Below are 13,208 nucleotides of genomic sequence, written 5' to 3' on the forward strand. Positions count from 1 at the left end.
ATGGGGTACAAGGTGATTAAAGAGTAATTCTGATCAAATGAACACAATTTAATTCATAACGCTTTCATTAAAAAAACTCTACAGGGCAGCACCCAAGTGAACAGTTTTTCCATTTTCCATAGGCATTTTTTTTGTCTGATGACTAACAAGATGTTTGGCTTTAGGTTTTCAGCCTCGAGAAAGTTTAAAAAAAGCATAGGCACACAAACAAAACTAACACCAATTTTTTTTTAAAAAAATGCATGTCATGTGCTGAATGAACGTAATCAGGGCCGGTTCTAGTTCCGATGGGGGCCTTGGGCAAAATTAACCCAGAGACCGCAACAGATCCCCAACAACCATTACAGCATTATAGGCCTTTTATCTGCAGCCAAATTTACTCCCCCAGGGCCCCTAAGCAAGCAAGCAAGCTTAACCCCCCCTCCCCCCCCCCCCCCCCCCCCCCCCAAACCTGCTTTCCCTAAATTTCTCTCACATCTCTTCCTCTGTTCCAGCAGGGGTAGGTTGTGCATGGAAACTTTTCCACTTTGTAAGTAGAAAAATGTTCACTTTTTGTAATTATTTTGTTGCTTAGGTTAGTGATTAGAGATGGCCTGAACAGTATTCTGTGAACATCAGCTGTTTACATTCGCAGCAAACGTGTTTGATTTGCCTTCTATACATCATCATTGAGCTAAACTTTGATGCCTTCCCTCACAGTCAGCAGACACATGGCAGCCAATCAGCTAGCACCCCTTCCTGGACCCTCCACCCTCCCTATCAAAAAGCAGTTGCAGTGGCAATATTGGACCAATTCTTTGCTGGCTGTTGACTGCCAACTGTTCGTGAGAGCAGGGTCAGACTTCCTGTAAATAGGTAGGGAAAGTATTAACTAGGCCTGTGTTCTTGCTCCTTACACTCCACAGCCCACTGACACCCAGGTCCCAGAGCTTTGTGCACACTACAGCCAGAGCTGTGTGCACAATACAGATGTTGCCTCATTAAGTTGCAGCACAGAACCACTCCAATGCATTATTATTTCACTGTATTCTGATAGTACTATTGTATCTCTATGTGAGGCACTCCACAGCCCACTAATCCCCAGAGCTGTGCATAATGTGATTTCTGTCCATTAGGGTTTAAAACCAAAATTTGCATCAACTCCGTAATTTTTGGCGAGACTTTTGCCATGGACCTCCTTCTGGCATGCCCCTATCCAGGTGTTAGACCCCTTGAAACAACCTTTTCATCACTTTTGTGGCCAGAAACAGCCTTTGTAGGTTTTTAAGTTCACCTGTCCTAGTGTTGGGCGAACAGTGTTCGCCACTGTTCGGGTTCTGCAGAACATCACCCTGTTCGGGTGATGTTCGAGTTCGACCAAACACCTGATGGTGTTCGGCCAAACCGTTCGCCCATATGACCGAACTAAGAGCGCATGGCCGAATGTTCCCCGAACGTTCGGCTAGCGCTGTGATTGGCCGAACGGGTCACGTGGTTCGGACCCGAACGCGCTCTGATTGGCCGAACGGGTCACGAGGTTCGGGTAAATAAATACCCGATCCACGTCATTTCTCCGCCATTTGTCTGTGGGTTTAGTTTTGGGTAGGCAGGCATAGTAGTTCTCTCTCCAGCCAGGCTAGCCAGGATCCCCCCAGTCATTGTGTCGCTGCTGGGAACAGTAGTACACCGCTCACCCACACTATATAGCATTGTGTTTACTGCCACTCTGTGTCTCTGCTGGGAACAGTAGTACACCGCTCACCCGCCACTGTATAGCATTGTGCTCTGTGTCGCTGCTGGGAATAGTAGTACACCGCTCACCCACCACTGTATAGCATTGTGCTCTGTGTCGCTGCTGGGAATAGTAGTACACCGCTCACCCACCACTGTATAGCATTGTGCTCTGTGTCGCTGCTGGGAACAGTAGTACACCGCTCACCCACCACTGTATAGCATTGTGCTCTGTGTCGCTGCTGGGAATAGTAGTACACCGCTCACCCACCACTGTATAGCATTGTGCTCTGTGTCGCTGCTGGGAACAGTAGTACACTGCTCACCCACCACTGTATAGCATTGTGCTCTGTGTCGCTGCTGGGAACAGTAGTACACCGCTCACCCACCACTGTATAGCATTGTGCTCTGTGTCGCTGCTGGGAATAGTAGTACACCGCTCACCCACCACTGTATAGCATTGTGCTCTGTGTCGCTGCTGGGAATAGTAGTACACCGCTCACCCACCACTGTATAGCATTTCTGTACTGCCACTGTACTGCTGCCAGTCAGCGTGTACTTTAAAGATAAGTGAAATGAAGAAGAAATCCTGTGAAAGAGGGACGGGCAAGGTAAGGTGTGTTTCCCCTGACGGTTCACGTACAGGCCACAGTGGAGCACCGAAGAAAACCCACTCAATACCTCCCATGTTGTCCAGGAAATCAACCCTCACAAATCCAAAAGAACAGGACCAGATAATTAATTGGATGACCTCTCAAGCGTCCAGCAGTGGGTTAAGCAGCACCAGCACATCACGCACGAGGTCCGAGTCCTCAGCCAGTTACAAGGAGCCAGTGGGCACAAAGCTGACACAACCGGCAGCGACACCACGCCCACAACTGCCAAATAACCAGTCCGAAGAATTTCCTCAGGACACAATGGGGTATTCGCAGGAGCTATTCCCAGCCCAACAAACTTCCACCTTTCAAAGGTCAATGGAACAGCCAGAAATGTTGTGCCCGGATTCACAACCATTGACTGTGGGAAATGCACCGCGCACTGAAATGCAAGGCGAGTCCGAGGACTTTTAAACCCAAATCCCAGAGCAAGTTGGGCAGGAGGGGTTTCAATTGCAGGAGGTCGGCCGAGAAGATCTGGAAGACGACGTTGGAGTGAGCTGCGCAGAGGTTGTTCTGGGGAGCTCTACTCCACGGCGGCGGCCCACAATCACATATGACGAGTTTGAGGAGATGGAAGAGGAGGGTTTGGACAATGTGGACACAGACCCCGAGTTTGTATGTGAAGGAGAACATCGCCATCGTTGCAGCACAGATGAATCTGTTGAAGAACCCACTGCTGCACGAGTTCGCCTTGTGCCACAAGGTAGGCGGCGCGAAATTTCAGGCACCACAAGTGTGGAAGCTCAAGTGAGACGCAAAAGAGGCGCAAACAGAAATCGCCAGCAAGGCAGGTGCTCCAAAGTCTGGCCTTTCTTTGAAGACTGCAGGGAGGATGGTACCATGGTGATTTGCAAGGTGTGCAAGACCCGCCTGAGCAGGGGGGAAAATATTAACAACCTCTCCACCACCAGCATGACCCGCCACATGGTATCCAAACATCCCACTCTGTGGGCAAACGCGGCAGGACAGGGTACCAGCAACACTGCCTCCCTTGGGGTCACCAGACTCACCACCAGACCCTCCTCAGCAGCAGCAGTAGCCCAGCCATTGCGTGGTTCACAACAACATTCACAAACATCAGACGACGCTGACACTGTCACTTTCCGGAATAGTGCTCTTGAGGTCTCCCGGTCTTCATCAAACACAACATCCAACAGCCCTTCAGTGTGCAGCCCTACGGTTCAGTTGTCTGTCTCGGAGATGTTGGAGCGCAAGAGGAAATTGCCAGCAAATGACCCCCGGGCCGTGGCACTAACAGCCAGCATAGCCAAGCTTCTGGCCTGCGAAATGCTGCCATATCGAGTGGTGGAGACAAACAGCTTCAAGGGCATGATGTCAGTGGCCATCCCACGTTACATGGTTCCCAGCCGCTACCACTTTGCGCGCTCTGCAGTGCCTGAGTTGCATGAGCACGTGGTCAGCAAAATAACCCGAAGCTTGAAGAATGCCGTTGCCTGCAAGGTTCACCTCACCACTGACACCTGGACGAGTGCGTTCGGCCAGGGTCGATACATCTCCCTTACCGCGCACTGGGTAAACCTTGTGGAGCCTGGCAGCGATTCCTCACCTGCTACGGTGCGGGTGTTGCCCACGCCGCAAACAGCTGCACCGCCGTCCCTCCCACTGGATAACAACAGCAGCACCTACCTCTCTGACTCCTCCTCCAACGCATCTCAAAGCTGTACCTCATCCGGAAATGCTAACCCAGCAGCAGTAGGATCATGGAAGCAGTGCAGCACAGCTGTTGGCATGCGTCAGCAAGCGTTGCTGAAGCTGATCTGCCTTGGGGATAAGCAGCACACAGGGGAGGAAATTTGGAGGGGAATAAAGGAACAGACGGATTTGTGGCTGGCACCGCTGGACCTGAAACCGGGCATGGTTGTGTGTGATAATGGGAGTAATCTCATTCGTGCTTTAAGGTTGGCTAAGCTGACACACATTACTTGCCTGGCGCACGTGATGAACCTAGTAGTTCAGCGGTTCCTGAGGACATACCCAGGCATGGCCGATCTTCTGTTGAAGGTGCGACGAGTGGCCAAACATTGTAGAAATTCCAGTACTGCTTCGGGGGCACTCGCCAAGATGCAGGAGCGCTTCAATCTCCCCCACCATTGCTTGCTGTGTGATGTCCCTACGTGCTGGAATTCTACGCTGCACATGCTAGCCCGCTTTTGCGAGCAGAAGAGTGCAGTGGTCCAGTACATGACGGCGCAGTACCAAGGCGCATCCGGACAGCTGCCAAGCATCTGTGGATCCGATTGGGCCAACATGTTGGACCTCTGCCAAGTCCTCCAAAATTTTGAGCAATCCACGTTGCTTGTGAGCAGTGACAACTCTTCAGTCAGCATTACCATACCACTGCTGTGTTTACTGAAGAAGTCAATGTTGATAATCAAGGAAACAGCTGTCATGATGCAACTGGGGGAATCTGAAGGAGAAAACGATCAGCGTGATGATACCAACATCAGGCCATCTGCCTCAGGAAACGCTGGCCCCAGCAGCTATGACGAAGAAGAGGAGGAGGAACAGCTGGAGTTGGAGCAGGAATTTCATGCCACCACTGACGAGGGCCAGAGCGGTGCACGTTGGACTTCCACAATTCAGCGCGAATGGTCAGCAGAAGCAGACCAGGAAGAAGGTGACGACTATGATGCATCACAACAACTATCACAACGCTCACAAGAGGATGATGATTCTGGCAGGACTCTGGCACACATGGCTCAATTCATGCTAGACTGCATTGAACGCGACCCACGCATTGTGCGCATTCTGGACAACACCAATTACTGGGTTTATACCCTTCTGGATCCACGGTACAAACACAACGTTCCAAAACTGCTTGAAGAAAGAGTCAGACAGGTCAAAATGGAAGAATACCAGCAGGCCCTTGTGGAGACTTTAGAGAGGAGATTGACATCCTCCCCCTCTTCTAGCTAGTTGTACGCCGACAGACTGACTTCCGCAAACCCAGGACGACCAGTAGGGCAGCAAACAACACAAGCCGCAGCTAGTGCCCAAAAGGGAATGGTATCGGCAGTGTCCTTGGAGTGGGAAAATTTTCTGACACCCATGCAGCAGCCCACAGAACAGCAAGCGTGCAGATCCACCTCCAACACCGATCGCCTGGAGAAGATGGTCAAGGACTACATGTCAGATGGCGTAGCTGTGTTGAACAATCCATCTGCACCCTTCAACTATTGGGTATCGAAGCAAGACACCTGGCACGAACTGGCAATGGACGCAATAGAGGTGCTGGCTTGCCCGGCAGCCAGCATTATGTTGGAATGCTGTTTCAGTGCTGCCGGAGGCATCGTCACAGATCGGCGTATCCGCCTCTCCACAGAAAATGCAGACCGTCTGACTCAAATTAAAATGAATCAATCCTGGATTGGAAACGACTACGCAACACTCCCGGACCCCAACCAAGTAACATGAACAATGAACATCTGTGATGGGTTAGCGTTTCCGGTCCCTGTTTATTGAACCTCTCATCTGTATTACATTTATGACTGCATGGCGACAAAATGCATTGCTATCCGCACGCTTCTTGTCCTCATGCAAGGCCTGGGTTGCGCCTGAAAGCGTGGCCTTCTCCTCCTGCGCCTCCTCCTGTTCCATCACGTGTGCTGCTGCTGGGTTAGCGTTGCCGGTCCCTTTTTACGGAACCTCTTATCTGTATTACATTTATGACTGCATGGCGACAAAATGCATTGCTATCTGCACGCTTCTTGTCCTCATGCAAGGCCTGGGTTGTTGTGTCTCAAAGCGTGGCCTTCTCCTCCTGCCCCGCCCTCCTCCTGTTCCATCACGTGTGCTGCTGCTGGGTTAGCGTTACTGGTCCCTTTTCCTGGAACCTCTTATCTATATTACATTTATGACTGCATGGCGACAAAAAGCATGTTACCTGTGCAAAGAAAAATGACATTTTCCGCATTTAAAAGACATTTTTTCCTTTGAAACTTTACAATCAATTTTCTCAAAAACTATAAGCTCTTTTTCAAATATTTTTTTCCTCTTGTACCCACTCCCAAGGTGCACATACCCTGCAAATTTGGGGTATGTAGCATGTAAGGAAGCTTTACAAAGCACGAAAGTTCGGGTCCCCATTGACTTCCATTATGTTCGGAGTTCGGCGCGAACACCCGAACATCGCGGCCATGTTCGGCGAACGTTCGCGAACCCAAACATCCAGGTGTTCGCCCAACACTAGCCTGTCCATTGAAATCTATGGCGGTTCGCCAGATTCGCCTAATCATTTGCGTTCGCGAACAGAAAATTCTATGTTTGCGACATCTCTATTAGTGATTTGTTTCTGAATCTAGTGTCAATGATCACTATGGATTTAATTTGCCAGTACTACAGAGTAGAGATGGCTAAAACTGTTTGCCCAGTGAATAGTTCGCAGCAAACAAAGGGTGTTCACATTTTCTCCCTCAGGTGAACACGTGGGGTGTTCGATTTTCCCCCCTATACATTATAAAGGAGCCAAACTTTGAGCCCTCACCCCAGATTCAGCAGACGCATGGCAGCTAATCAATTATCCCTCCCACCTGCCCCCCCCCCCCCCACACCCACCTATCAGAAAGCCAGCACAGCAGCCATTTTGCAGTTTGCGTTTGGCTTCTGTGCTAGGCAGATCAGGGAGAGTGTGCTGCTGACCAGTGATGCTCATCCAGATTCCAGATACCCGAACTATCCAGATATCCGAAGTTGTTTCTGGTATCCGAACTCTGATACGGATTTCAGATAACTGGATAAATCCGGAATGCACTATCCGAGCTAACTCAGATACCTATTAGGTATCTGGAAATCAGTCCAGATACCTAGTTCGGGTACTCGGATCTGGATAGCGTAACCACGAAGATGACGTCCATGAAGTCATTGAGCTAATCAGAGGGCTCCCAACCGAAACCCTATCAACTAATCACAGAGGGGAACCCTGGCCAGCTCCTCCAGTATATAAGGCGGGCGCCATGATGAGAATCTCGTCCTTGCTTGTGACTGCTCACTAAGAGACATCTCCAGTGCTGTTGGCTAAGCAAATGCTGTATTACTGAGTTAAACCTAGCGTTTTTGCTCCTAAACACCTGTACTACACCAGTACTTTATTGTTTTTTAGTTAGCTAGCTTGTATTTTGATTTTAGTCAGTGTGACAGTCAGACTCAGTGCTGCAGCTGCTAGGCTAGGTTAGGGCCTTCTGTGTGCACAGGCTAGGCCTGCTGCCAGCCTTAGCTACAGTATAGCTTGTAGGTTATTAGGGATTAGATTACTGTACTACTACTAGTCTTATATTGTGTGTAGTTAGTTGTTAGAGAGTGTACTACTACTGTGTTAGCTTCATTTACTACAGATAGTTACTGCAGTGCTGCTGTTAGAGTCAGTCAGTGTGTGACAGATAGACAATTAGTGTGTGCTCCTGTCACTTCGTCTGTTGAAGTTCTACTAGTACTACTACAACTAGTCTACTACTACCAGTTATATATAGTTAATTTGTATTGAGTTAGCTTACTTTAATTGCAGTGCTGTTACAGTGTGACAGATAGACAGACAGTGTGTCAGTGTGTGCTACTCTGCTGTCACTTCATTAGTTGAAGTTCTACTACTGCTACTATCTACTAGTACTACTGATTTGAATAAAGTACAAGTAAGCCACTTCATTTGGACACATATAAAGTTGTACTATGTCTGCTGGCACTGGCAGCCAGGGGAGGGGCAGCATGAAAAGCAAGGGCAAGAGAAGAGGGAGCAGCATTGCCACCACCATCGGCAGTTCTGCCGCGTCAGTGTCAATTTCGCTGCTAGCCACTGGCCATGGATGCACTGGATGCCCTGCTTTTAGGGGGAGTCACATTGCAGAGGTGCAGCAGTGTGTAGCGGCCATTTTTCAGCAGGGTCGTCGGCGCACATGGGAGGAGAAAGATGAAGAGTCTGTGATGGAGCTGCTGGTGGATGAGCAGGCCACCACCACCTCTACAACAGAGAGCTCTACCCACCACACAGAACAAATCATTGGCTTCTAGTAAAAAAACAAAAAACTTTACTTTTTTTGAGATGTCTGGGCTAAAAATTGTGATGTCCCAGTTGTGCATTGGACACAATGTGGGCTGCACGACCACTGTCTGGAACCTCCTGATGTTAATTTACAGCCATCTCAGTAACCATAGGTGCACCCCATAAGGTATAGATAGCCAAGGTTCCCCCAAGTATAGATGCTGTTTATTCTGGCATTTATCATCACATTACTTTTCCCCCTCTACACATCACTATACACCGATCAGAGAAAAGTTTATGCACTCTGGGTCCCATTGAAGAAAAGCACTTTACAAATGTTTTGTTGTTATAGATAGCCACCCCCATGCTGCACACTTTAAATGCAGGGAATGAGCTATGACCTCACTTCGGCATCTGAAGTGGTCACTGTGCTGCTCTCTCCTCTGTTCACATTGAGGCTGATCTGAGATCGGTGTCAGAGTAACGGGGAAGTAGTGGTGACCATACAAGTCACAAATAGGGTGGCTCTGGCAGCATGGGAGGCCCCAAGTGTCCGCTTGGTTTTCCTGGGCTAAGCTACACCCCTCTAAAGACCTGGCTAACTACTTATCTCCCAGTTCATTATTTTTCTGTCCTAATCACTCTACTTAAAAGTGACTGATTGCTAATCTAACAATTTATTAACTTTTAAAGCTAATTAAGACTTCTAATCGGTCTTCTCAATCAGTCTTCCGCTTTCAATGCTGTTGACCATCCTTTATAACTCAACATTTTTTCTTCTCCAGGTGAAACCTACATCTCTTGGATTTCTCTTACTTGCAGAACTCCTTTTAGAATTGCCTACTCAAACACAAATTGTTTTCCTGGCCCTTCTTTGTTGGAGTGCCACAGGGGTTTATTCTTGGACTGGTTTTCGCCATGTATACCTGGTCTTGGACAGTTAATTCTTAATAACCTTTATGTGAATGACTCAAAAATGCCCTCCCTCTCTGCTCCTGATCATTCTGTGATTTCCTGCATCATTGATTTTTTAAATGCTATCGCACTTTTTGCAAAATCTCAATCTTCTAAACTTAACTTAAAAATAAATAATTTCCCAACATCTCTGTCAGTGTTCCTGTCTATTATAATAAAGAACATTGACAAATCAAGAAGCCTTATTTTTCAAGTTCATGGTTTAATAATTCATGGTGGTAATATTTTCATTACAACATTACATTATCTATCTCCTGTCAAAACAAAAAATAAATAAATAAAAAGCACAACATCCATGTGTTCTTTGCTGATGCAAAAAACTGAAATGATGCATGCTCTCATGTTCCAGTGCTAAACTACCCTGAATCCTTCCATTTGACTCACCCACTTCTCCTCCCACATTTAAAATGCTGTTTCTCTTAATTGATACTCCACTGGATATTCAAATAAAGGTTACAGCTCAAATGTTAAACATCTACCTAAAAAATAACATTCTTGAACTTTATTCCATAATTTCAAACATTTTGAAATCAGAGTATAACCTAAAAACTTGGGTCTTCAGACAAGCCTAAAATCTGACAAACCATTTCCACCATTTTCAACCCATCTATTTTCCTCCTAAGTTATACAGGAGTTTTGCGCGGTTTACATCGATGCCTGTCCCAATTCACCCCCCTCGCCCAGCTACCACAACTCTACCGCAATCCCCCCCGCAACAGAGTACTGATCAGTACTCTCCAATCACAGTGCCAGTAGTGAATTATGATCTGGAATCAATGAGATGTCAATCGTCATTCACAGCTCTTCACTACTTCCTGTGTACTGTGTGCACAGAGTAGTATGGGGTCATCTAGTGGCTAAAAAGAAAAATACGCCTAAAAATCTTAAAAATACCCAATTTTAATCCCTTCTTTCCAGCCCCCTTGTACATAACTATGATTATTATAATTTAAAAAAATGACAGCATAAAAACAAAACAAAAAAAATCATAAATAGTTACCTAAGGGATTCAGCTTTTTTAATACGTATGTCATTAGGGTATATCACTACTACTTTTGCAAATTAGGGCTTGAAATTATTGATCTAGGGCAGGCATGGGCAAACTTGGCCCGCCAGCTGTTCCAGAACTACAAGTTCCACAATGCATTGCAGGAGTCTGACAGCCACAGTCATGACTCATAAAGGCAAATGCATTGTGGGACTTGTAGTTCCGTAACAGCTGGAGGGCCAAGTTTGCCCATGCCCGATCTAGGGGACCTAATTTACATGTATACATATATCAGAGGGCAATATAAAAGCTTGGTTTTCCTTGCATTGAAAGACATCCATGGCTATAATTACTAGGTAACGCCCAGTGATGTTGATCCAGGGTTTTTATCTGATCTGGAGTAGGGAAGGATTTTTTTTCCCCTTTTGGGGATAATTGGACCATGCCTTGTACGGGTTTTTTGCCTTCTGGATCAACATGGATATGTGAGGGAGCAGGATGGTGGTGTACTTTGTTTTCTGGTTGAACTCGATAGGCGTATGTCTTTTTTTTAACCCAAATAACTGAGTAACTATAAAAAAAAAAAAACAAATAGAAAAAATACACCTTTGCCAAACAAAGTATTGTTGCAATACATTGTACTAGGGACATAATTTAAATATTGTAATAACCGGAGCAAATGGGCAAATAAAACATGTCCATGGCAGCACATTTTTTTTTTAAAACTGTAATGGCTGAAAACAGAAATGATGATTTGATTAAATTTTTTCTGATTACTCCCTCCTCGCGCTCCTCTCCTACCTCACTCCAGCTTTTCTGAGGGTTCCTCTTCTCCCGGACATCTCCCGACTTAGCTGTATGCAACGGCCAACTGCCGCTGTACAGCTCTGGGTCCTCCATTCCCCATGGCCTCTTTACACTTCCGCATTTGTCCAGATACTAAACCGCAATTGGCACAGATGCCCCGGGGTCATGCTTGATGTCAAGCGTGACCCCAACGCATGTGCATGGCCTGCGGTTCAGCAGCTGGACCAATGTGGAAGTGTATGGAGCCCACAGAGAATGGAGGACCTGGAGCTGTACAGCAGCTGGCTGCGGTTGTGTACAGGTACAGAAGTGGCAAGGGTTAAAACCTTGATTTGGGGTATGGAACTGACCAGATGTAGAGCAGGGTGGGTGCATCTGGTTGCCAATTCCTGGGTTGATCAATCTTCCAGTATTTTGTGAGCTTTTGCATGTGTATAAGTACTGCTTCACACTGACACACCAAACTCACTGTGTAACGCATCACAAACGGCTGCTTGCGTAGTGACGGCCATGCTGGACTGGTGTGCAACATGGCCAGAGTGCAAGCTGTGGCGGTTTTCCAGGCCATATGGTCGCCGGGCTGTGGTAGCTCAATGATAGAACAACAGTGACTGTCCAGCTGATTAAATTTGGTCTGCCCACAATAAAGCAACGACCTTATTAGCTTTGGTGTGCCACCCCCACCCGAGACACTCATATAGCTGGCGGTCATTGCTTCATTGTGATACGCAAGCCCCTCAAGCAAGGTAAAGATCACGAAGGGGAATGGGCACATGTACATGCCTTTTGTTTTGTTGTTGCAGCCGCCCGCAGTGCAGCCAGAAAAATTAGGCAGGCATGTACACGCACCAGATAAACTAGTATAGCAGCTGCTGCTAGCAGCGGCCTTAAAAATTCAGGAATCCGCCTAGAGTCCTGGACCCTGTTGGTGGTGGCGGAGAAGGCAAGCGGCCTGCAGGCAGAGATGCTGTGTGTGGGGACTGTCTTCGGGCGGGCAATGGTCCTCCGGGATCAATGGCTCATTCATTTTGATAAAGGTGAGGTACTGAACACTTTTGTGACTTAGGCGACTGCTCTTCTCAGTGCCAATGCCTCCAGCTGCACTGAAGGTCCTTTCTGACACGACGTTTGTGGCAGGGCAAGAGAGAAGTTGGATGGCAAATTGGGACAGCTCTGGCCACAGTTCAAGCCTGTGCACCCAGTAGTCCAAGGGTTCATCGTCGCTGCTCGCAGTGTCTACATCCACAGTTAAGGCCAGGTAGTCGGCTACCTGCCGATCCAGGCGTTGGTGGAGGGTGGATCCGGAAGGGCTACGGCGAGGCATTGGACTAAAGAATGTCCGCATGTCCGACATCACCATGAGATCGCTGGCGCGTCCTGTCCTTCGCTGTGTGGACATGGGAGGAGGATTACTGGCAGTGGTCCTTTGCGTTGTGGTGTGACATAACCCTTAAATGCATTGTAAAGCATACTTGCCAGCTTGTTCTGCAAGTGCTGCATCCTTTCCGCCTTCTGTTGAGTTGGTAACAGGTCCGCCACTTTGTGCCTGTACCAAGGGTCTAGTAGCATGACCACCCAGTACAGGTCATTCCCCTTGAGTTTTTTGATATGGGGGTCCCTCAACAGGCTGGCCAACATGAAAGAGGCCATCTACACAAATTCAGATCCAGACGTACTATCCATCTCCTCTTGCTCTTCCTGAGTGACGTCACGCAAGTCCTCTTCCTCCCCCCAGCCACTAACAATACCATGGGAACATGGAACAGCACAAGCCCCCCGTGACAGCTGTTGCGGTTGTTCTTCTGCCGCCTCTTCCTTCTCCACAGAAACACCTTCCTCATCATCCGAGTCTGACTCCTCTTCTTCCCCACATGACTCCTCTTCTTCCTCCTCCTCCTCCCTCTGTGCTGCCACAGGTGTTGAGGAAACATCTGGTTCGGATGAAAATTGCTCCCATGACTCCTCCTGCCGTAACTGTTCTTCACGCTCCTCCACAGCTTTATCCACCACTCTACGCTCCAGGAAGTAAGCGTTAGGGATCAAGTCGCTGATGGTGCCTTCAGCGCGACTCACCAGG

This window comes from Hyperolius riggenbachi, chromosome 10 (genome assembly GCF_040937935.1).
Source record: "Hyperolius riggenbachi isolate aHypRig1 chromosome 10, aHypRig1.pri, whole genome shotgun sequence".
NCBI classification, from domain to species: domain Eukaryota; kingdom Metazoa; phylum Chordata; class Amphibia; order Anura; family Hyperoliidae; genus Hyperolius; species Hyperolius riggenbachi.